We start from the raw sequence: 10,010 nt of genomic DNA on the forward strand, positions 1-10,010 counted from the left end.
CTGTCGGTACGTCGTACTCTAATGCCTATGCATCCGTTCCTCCATGTTAGCAGTCTGTTTTCGGTAAGAGCTCCCAGCACCTTGTGTCTGTTTTTTGATAACCTGTTCTGTTTGTTTTTGCCCAGTCAGTTTGCCTGTGTCTGGATGTCTGCCTTACCCTTGTTTTTGGATCCTGTTTTTGGTCATCGGCCCTTCAATAAACCCAGTTAAAAGAAATCTCAGTGTTTTGGCTAAAGATCGGGTTCCTTTTCACACCAATCATCACAAATTTAATTTTTTGTTGTCTGTTTTTAAAGAGTATTAATATGTTTTCTGCTCGAAACGGTTAAAGTAAACTATTACCCACTCCCAAAGTATTTTGTCATATTTCGGCCCGAAAAATCAACAGAAAAGGTCAAGAGTACATGACGGGACAAACAGCCATGGTAATGTTACAGGACGAACTTTGGTGGATGATGAAGATTTGCAGGCAGCATCACAAGACAAGAAGCAGTAGCAGCCGATTTCTCCACCCTCCCGCCCAGGACAGGTTACATGCTGTCTCCAGCCAGACAGCATGCAGGCCACATAACCTTGTCGTTATGTTCATTTATAAAACACTTGAAATGATCCCCCCCTCTGTTTTTTTTGCAAATCGCACACTGCATACAGGTATGTATGAAGCTAAAATTTTAGATAGCTCAGAAAGCTCTACTGCTTTTAAACAGTTCAAACACTGCAGAGGTTCTAAATATTCCTCCAACACTGCCTCGCTTACTGAGGACTGTTGCTCAGTCTTTAGAGAAGAAATGAGAATTTCAGTCAGAGATAACAGCAAAGCTTGTGCATACCTTGTGGTTAGACGAGCCATTCTCCTGAAGAAAAAACAAACAGACTTCCCTTCAAGCCTTCACTGCTTCTGTCCTCTGTGGCACTGTGGCTGGTGCTGAAGTGGGTATGCTGATATTAAACTGATGTCCGACGTCTTTTAACAAACGATGACTTGCTCCATTCCCGCCCCTTCTTCAGCATGTCCCTCCCATTCTTTCTTCTACAGGTAGCTGCATGTGATTTAGTATAAATGAGTCAACTCCATCCAATTATTTAAATTTCCACATTCCCAGATCTACAGGAAGGTAAGGCAAGGCAAATTTATTTATATAGCACAATTCAGTACAGAGACAATGCAAAGTGCTTTACATGATTAAAAGATAGGAAAAGAAAAGAAAATAAAAGCAAGTAGGAAACAAAATAGAACATTAAAAACAGTTGAACTAAAAAAAATTCAACTAATGTTGTTTAACTAGAACAGTCAAAGGCAATCTTAAACTAATGTGTTTTTAATCTTGATTTAAAGGAACTCAGGCTTTTAGCACTTTTACAGTTTTCTGGAAGTTTGTTCCAGATCAGTGGACCATAGGAACTAAATGCTGCTTCTCCATGTCTGGTTCTGGTTCTGGTTCAGCAGAGCAGGCTGGAGCCAGAAGACCTGAGTGGTCTGGAGGGTTGATGCCCTGATAACAAGTCTGTGATGTATTTAGGTGCTAATTCAGGGATTTATAGACTAACAGAAGGATTTTAAAGTCTATTCTCTGAGATCCAGGGAGCCAGTGGAAGGACTTCAGAACCGGGTCCATGTTCTCTACGTTCTTAGTCTTAGTGAGGACTTCAGAACCGGGTCCATGTTCTCTACGTTCTTAGTCTTAGTGAGGACTTCAGAACCGGGTCCATGTTCTCTACGTTCTTAGTCTTAGTGAGGACTTCAGAACTGGGTCCATGTTCTCTACGTTCTTAGTCTTAGTGGAAGGACTTCAGAACCGGGTCCATGTTTTCTATGTTCTTAGTCTTAGTGAGGACGTGGGCAGCAGCGTTCTGGATCAGCTGCAGCTGTCTGATCCACTTTTTAGGCAGACCTGTGAAAACACCGTTGCAGTGATCAGTTCTAATAAAGATAAACACATGGATTAGTTTTTCCAGATCCTGCTGAGACATCAGTCCTTGAATCCTGGAAATGTTCCTCAGGTGATAGAAAGCCGACCTTGTAATTGTCTTTAGATACTTTTGGAGGTTCTGGTCTGAGTCCATCACTACACCCAGGTTTCGGTAAGAGGGGGAGGAGTAGCAACCATCTTTCAGTCTGATTTATTAATTAGTGCCAGCACGCCCGCTGAAAAGGGGGGGACAAACGGGTCAATTGTCCCAGGCCCAAGATAGGGGGCCTGGGAAAATATATATATATATATATATATATATATATATATATATATATATATATAAAACAGGATTAAGGTTCTGGAAATTCTATAAACACAACACAAAAGTAAAATAGGATGGGTTCAGGACAAAGTATAAAGAGAAATCCCAAAGGGGATGAAAAGTTTATGTATCAGATTGATCCAAATAATTTAAAATACTTGGAAAAGTGGAAGAAAAAGTATAATATAGATGATGTGTTGAAAGTGAATAAATGGGAAAACGTTGTGTGTCGGCTAGAAACAAGCGCTGATGCAAAAACAGGAAGAAAAAAACAGAAGAAAATAAAAGAGCTTGAAATTGTGCGCTGTTGGTTAATTCAAGCACAAAAAGGACTTTTGCACTTTTGTTACATGCTCCAGATATACACACAATATAATATATGCATATATAAGTCAATATATATATATATATGTATCCCTTCTTTTGTTTCTTAACCCCCATGTTGTGAACCCCTGACTCCTCCTGTCCCTTCTGTGATATCTGATAATAAAGGCAAAGAGACAGAGGTAGTCCAGCGCAGATTGACCCGAGACTGTGATGAAACAGGCATCACATTTCTGGCCCTCTATCAGCTATGAAGAGTCTAAACTTGTGTTTGTGTTGGTTTTCTTTCCAGGATAAAGTTAATAAGGGTTATTAAACTTAACTATCAACCCCCAAAAGAGGGTTCCGTTATAGTAGATCTTTACCAGATAATGCTGTATCAATCTTCAAAGAGTCTGTCCCCCTTTTAATATCCTCAGTATTGCAGAAATGCCCTGCAGATAGCAGCAATGTTGTTTCTTCCCATTCACAAATAGACACATTTGTTAACGATGTGACTTCCTCATTGCATTCTGCATTAGACAGTGTAGCTCCCTTGAAAAAGAAGGTGATTATTCACAGGAAGCTGGCTCCCTGGTTTTATTCAGAGCTGCGTTCCTTGAAGCACAATGTTAGGAAATTAGAGAGAAAATGGTGCTCTACACACCAAGAGGAATCCTACCTAATCTGGAGGGACAGTCTATTGTTGTATAACAAGACCCTTCGCAGAGTTAGAGCAGCATATTTTTCATCATTAATTGAGGAGAATAAAAATAATCTTAGATTTCTCTTCAGTACAGTTGCCTAACTTACTCAGAGTCACAGCTCCGTTGATCCATCCATTCCCTTAGCTCTTAGCAGTAATGACTTTAAGGGATTCTTCATAAATAAAATTGATTCTATTAAAAATAAAATAATTGGCATCCTCCCAAACATGATTACCTCATCCTCAGTAAGTGAGGCAACGTTGAAGGAATCTTTAGAACCTGCGCGGTGTTTGAACTGTTTAAAAGCAGTAGAGCTTTCTGAGCTATCTAAAATTTTAGCGTCATCTAAACTTCTACCTGTATGTTAGAACCAATCCCAACCAAGATGTTTAAAGAGATATTCCCTCTGATCAGTGGCACTATTTTAGACATGATTAATCTATCCTTAGTAAATGGATATGTACCACAGGCTTTTAAAGTAGCTGTTATTAAACTTTTACTTTAAGTAGTTGCTAATCAACTTTGTGAACATTTACAAAGTAATGACCTACTTGAGGAGTTTCAGTCAAACTTCAGAGCTCATCATAGCACTGAAGCACTGATATTGACACCGAGATATTTTATCTGCAAGAAGAAACACAAAAAAAAGGAGACGGCTGCCGCAGCAGACAGGTTCAACTCACATCGTCCCTTTTTGGTCTCCTTGGCTCAAACTGGCATGGCTGGATTCCGTCAAAAGTCAGGTCACTATCAATAATAATAATAATACATTTTATTTAAAAGGCGCCTTTCTGGACACTCAAGGTCACCGTACAGAAGGGTAAAAAACAGAATGTCAGAAACAAAAATCAAAACAAAAAAAACATTTAAAAGATACAGAGGCTGGGACAGGGAAATTGATAATTAAAGAGAATAGGCAGTCTTAAACAGATGAGTTCTGAGTTGTGATTTAAAATGGGGAAGTGAGTCCGTGTTTCTAAGTAGGGGTGGTAGAGAGTTCCAGAGGCAGGGGGCAGACCGGCTGAATGCTCTGCTCCCCATGGTGGTGAGACGGGCGGAAGGGACAGACAGGTGTAAAGCAGACGAGGATCTAAGAGCACGGGAGGGGGTGGGAATGTGCAGGAGGCCTGACAGATAAGGGGGGGCTAGGTGGTGAAGGGCCTTGAATGTCACCATGAGAATTTTGTGTTGAATGCGGAACTGCACGGGGAGCCAGTGGAGCTGTCGGAGGACCGGGGTGATGTGGTGGATAAAGGGAGTTCTTGTTATGATGAGAGCAGCTGAGTTCTGGACCCGTTGTAGTTTATGGAGTGATTTCTGAGGAAGGCCAAAGAGGAGTGAGTTGCAGTAATCCAGTCGGGAGGTGACAAGGCTGTGCACAAGTAAGGCAGCAGTGTGTGGGGTAAGGGAGGGACGGAGGCGGTTGATGTTTCTTAAGTGAAAGTAGGCAGACCGGGTAATGTTATTGATATGGGATTGAAAAGATAGGGTGCTATCGAGGATGACACCCAGACTCTTAAATTGGGGGGAGGGGGAGATGGAGGAACTGTCAATAATAAGTGGGAAACTGTCAGTTTTGGAAAGAGTTGATTTTGTGCCAATGAGGAGAACCTCAGTTTTACTACTGTTTAATAGAAGGAAGTTGTTAGTGAACCAGGCTTTTATTTCACAGATGCAACCTGTGAGGGAGGTGGGGGGAAGAGAGGACGATGGTTGCGTCGAGAGGTAGAGCTGGGTGTCATCGGCATAGCGATGGAAGTGGATGTTAAATTTGAGGAAGATATTGCCAAGGGGAAGGAGGTAGATGATGAAGAGGAGGGGCCCGAGTACAGAGCCCTGGAGCACGCCTGAGGTGACGGGTGAGGGGGTGGATTTGAGGGTCTTCAGTTGAATGAACTGAGTGCGGTCAGAGAAGTAGGAAATAAACCAGTTCAACGGAGTGTTAGTGATGCCAATGGCAGAAAGCCTACTGAGGAGAGTGGTGTGACAGATGGTGTCAAAGGCTGCACTCAAGTCGAGGAGGATGAGGATGGTGAGTAGTCCAGAATCAGATGCCATGAGGAGGTCATTGGTGATTTTGAAGAGTGCTGTTTCAGTGCTATGGAGTGGCCGAAAACCAGACTGAAATTCTTCTGTTGGCAGATAGGTGAGAATGGAGCTGGGAGGCAACTGTTTTTTCAAGAATTTTGGAAATGAAGGGTAAATTGGAGATAGGACGGAGGTTGTTGAAGTTGATCGGGTCGGCACCAGGTTTTTTTTACAATCGGGGTGATGGCAGCAGTTTTGAGAGGTGTAGGGACAGTTCCAGTGGTGAGCGAGGTACGGATGATAGCGGAGATGAGGGGAACCAGAGAGGGGTGGCAGGTTTTGACAAGTTGTGTTGGGAAGGGGTCCAGTTGACAGGTGGATGGTTTGGATTTCCGGATGAGCTCTGTGATTTTCGAGACAGTGGAAAGATGGAAGGAGGAGAGTGACTGTGTAGGTGAGGGAAGATCTGCTGAGGTGCTGAGATGAGCTGTTGATCCAAGGTTCTGGTGAATGTTCTTGATTTTTCCTGTGAAGTATAACATGTCATTGCAGAAAGAGGTTGTGTAAAGGTGCGAAGCACCTGGTGGGTGGCTGGCTCACAGGCCCTGCCGCCTTTCCCTCGCCCTCCGGCTATGGTGGTGCGACTGGCAGAGCCCCCCTCTCCGGGTGGGCTCTCAGGGAACGGGGGTGTCTATTGGGGGAACTGGCTTCCTGGGAGTGCAGTAGGCTCCCCAGTCCTTTTCTCCCTATCCCCGGACTCCTCCCTCTGCCCACTCCATCACACTGCCACACATGTAGGACCTTGGGAAGGGGGTTGTTACTGGAGGGTTCCACCTTCTGATGGTGTCCTTCACCCCAATCTTATTTTGCCCTTTAGACACCTTCACTCACAACATTTTCACAACATAGGGAATTGTCTGGGGGTCAGGGGGCAAGGACATCTGGAGAGGGGGCTTATGTTGTGTGAGCCTCACCTCAGATGGCTCCCCCCAGCCCCTGTCACATTTAAACATTGAGGGTTCTGGGTAGTTGCTTGGAGGGGTTGCGCTGGCACCAGCTACCTTCCGGAGGGGGGTGGACTGTGCCGGGCACCCCCTTTGGTGCTCCCAGTTTTAAACACACTTGAGATCAACATGCAACAATACAATATCTGAGTGGGCGTAGGGAGGATCGGGGTCTTTCCCACACCCCCGTTCTCCAGTTGCTGCCCGGAGTCTGAGGCCTGGAGGAGGAGCAGGCCACTGGTCCGGGATCTTGGGGGAGGGTTTCTGTTGGGCCCGGGTGACATGCTGGGACTGGGGCTGACCCTTTTGCACTGGGGTGTGGGTTGCTAGGGTATGGATAAGGGGGGAGTTATGTATTTGGGGGTGAGGGGGGGTTCTGGTTTGATGGCCCGTTCGGATCGTGATGGCCCCGCCCCTGGGGGGCCTGTGCCGGGGGCTGTCTGGTCCGCGTAAGGGAAGAGGGTCTGGACCGATACAGGCATCGGGTAGGCAGGACTGTGGTGGTGATGCTGCCCCCCCCCATCTATTCAATTCAATTCAATTTTATTTATATAGCGCCAAATCATGAAACATGTCATCTCAAGGCACTTTACAAAATCAAGTTCAATCATATTATACAGATTGGGTCAGATTATACAGATTGGTCAAAAATGTCCTATATAAGGAAACCAGTTGTTTGCATCAAAGTCCCAACAAGCAGCATTCACTCCTGGGGAACCGTAGAGCCACAGGGAGAGTCGTCTGCATTGTACATGGCTTTGCTGCAATCCCTCATACTGAGCAAGCATGAAGCGACAGTGGGAAGAAAAAACACCCATTAACGGGAAGGAAAACCTCCGGCAGAACCGGGCTCAGTATGAACGGTCATCTGCCTCGACCGACTGGGGTTACGGAAGACAGAGCAGAGACACAACAAGAGAGACAAAAAAGCACAGAAGCACACATTGATCTAGTAATCTGTTCTACATTAGATGGTAGTAGCAGGTGAGCCGTCTTCTCTGGATGATGTCACAGTTAACAGAACGCCAGACCAGGTGTACCTACTATGAAGAAAAAGAGAGAGAGCAAAAAGTTAAAAGCTGAAATGATGACAGTCATTTCAATGTAATACAAGGCAAAACTGGAGAACAGTAGACTGAAGAACAGTAGAAATCAGTAGAGTGAGAAAATTAGACCCTGATGTCCTCCAGCAGCCTAGGCCTATCACAGCACAACTATAGAGATAGCTCAGGGTATGAGCCACTCTAACTATAAGCTTGGTCAAAAAGGAAAGTTTTAACATTAGTCTTAAAAATAGATAGGGTGTCTGCCTCACGGACCAAAACTGGGAGTTGGTTCCACAGGAGAGGAGCCTGATAGCTAAAGGATCTGCCTCCCATTCTACTTTTAGAGACTCTAGGAACCACCAGCAGACCTGCAGTCTGAGAGCGAAGTGCTCTGTTAGGAACATACGGGGTAATCAGAGCTCTGATATATGATGGAGCTTGATTATTAAGGGCTTTATACGTTAGAAGGAGAATTTTAAATTCTATTCTTGATTTAACAGGAAGCCAATGAAGGGAAGCTAAAATTGGAGAAATATGATCCCTCTTGTTGATTTTCATCAGAACTCTTGCTGCAGCATTTTGAATCAGCTGAAGACTTCGAACTGCATTTTGTGGACTTCCTGATAGTAAAGAATTACAATAGTCCAGCCTTGAAGTAACAAATGCATTGACTAGTTTTTCAGCATCACTCCTGGACAGAATGTTTCTAATTTTGGGGATATTCCGGAGGTGAAAAAAGGAAACTCTGGAAACCTGTTTAATATGGGATTTAAATGACATGTCTTGGTCGAAAACAACACCAAGATTTTTAACTTTATTACCAGAGGCCAAGTTAATGCCATCCAGATTAAGGGATTGATTAAGAACTTTATTTTTTGAAGACTCTGGCCCAAAGATTACAACTTCTGTCTTGTCAGAATTTAAATGCAGGAAATTTAAAGTCATCCAGCTTTTGATGTCATCAAGACATGACTGCAGTCGAAGTAACTGATTGGATTCATCAGGATTTATGGATAAATATAGCTGAGTGTCATCAGCATAACAGTGGAAATTAATCCCATGCTGTCTGATAATTTTGCCAATCGGAAGCATATATATAGTAAAGAGAATTGGTCCAAGGACTGAACCCTGTGGTACTCCACAAGTGACCCTAGAGTTTGAGGAAGATTTATTATTAACATGAACAAACTGGAATCTGTCCGACAGATAAGATTTAAACCAGCCTAATGCTTTTCCCTTAATCCCTACAGTATGCTCAAGTCTTTGTAGGAGAATATTGTGATCAACTGTATCAAATGCAGCACTGAGATCTAACAGGACAAGTATAGACACAAGTCCATTATCTGAGGCCATGAGAATATCATTGGTGACCTTCACCAGAGCTGTTTCAGTGCTATGATGAGCTCTGAAGCCTGACTGAAACTCCTCAAGTAGGTCATTACGTTGTAAATGTTCACATGGTTGATTAGCAACTACTTTCTCAAGAATTTTAGATAAGAAAAGAAGATTAGATATAGGTCTGTAATTTACTAACTCATCTTGATCAAGAGATGGTTTCTTAAGTAAAGGTTTAATAACAGCTACTTTAAAAGCCTGTGGTACATATCCATTTACCAAGGATAGATTAATCATGTCTAAAATAGGACCACTGATCAGAGGGAATACCTCCTTAAACAACTTGGTTGGGATTGGGTCTAACATACAGGTAGAAGGTTTAGATGAAGCTAAAATTTTAGATAGCTCAGAAAGCTCTACTGCTTTTAAACAGTTCAGACACTGCGCAGGTTCTAAGGATTCCTCCAATGCTGTCTCACTTACTGAGGACGAGGTAATCATGTTTGGGAGGATGCCAATTATTTTATTTTTAATGGAATCAATTTTATTTATGAAGAATCCCATAAAATCATTACTGCTAAGAGCTAAGGGAATGGATGGATCAACAGAGCTGTGGCTCTGGGTAAGTTTGGCAACCGTACTGAAGAGAAATCTAGGATTATTCTTATTCTCCTCAATTAATGATGAAAAAATATGCTGCTCTAACTCTGCGAAGGGTCTTGTTATACAACAATAGACTGTTCTTCCAGATTAGGTAGGATTCCTCTTGGTGTGTAGAGCGCCATTTTCTCTCCAATTTCCAAACATTGTGCTTCAAGGAACGCAGCTCTGAATTAAACCAAGGAGCCAGCTTCCTGTGAATAATCACCTTCTTTTTCAAGGGAGCTACACTGTCTAATGCAGAACGCAATGACGAAGTCATACCGTTTACAAAGACATCTATTTGTGAATTGGAAGAAACAACATTGCTGCCATCTACAGGGCATTTCTGCAATACGGAGGATATTAAAAAGGGGACAGACTCTTTAAGTTTTGATACAGCATTATCCGATAAAGATCTACTATAATGGAACCCTCTTTTGGGGGTGGAGAACTCAGTTAGATTAAACTCAAATGTTATTAAAAAATGATCAGATAGGACAGGGTTGTGAGGAAATACTGTTAATTCTTCACAATCAATGCCATATGTCAGCACAAGGTCTAAAGTATGGAGCCAAGAGTGCGTCGGTTTATGCACATTTTGAGCAAAACCAATTGAATCTAGGATAGTTTTAAAGGCTACACTAAGGTTATCACATTCTGTGTCAACATGGATGTTAAAATCACCCACTATAATAGCCTTATCAGTATTT

The sequence above is a fragment of the Fundulus heteroclitus genome, chromosome 19 (genome assembly GCF_011125445.2).
Source record: "Fundulus heteroclitus isolate FHET01 chromosome 19, MU-UCD_Fhet_4.1, whole genome shotgun sequence".
Classification (NCBI taxonomy): domain Eukaryota; kingdom Metazoa; phylum Chordata; class Actinopteri; order Cyprinodontiformes; family Fundulidae; genus Fundulus; species Fundulus heteroclitus.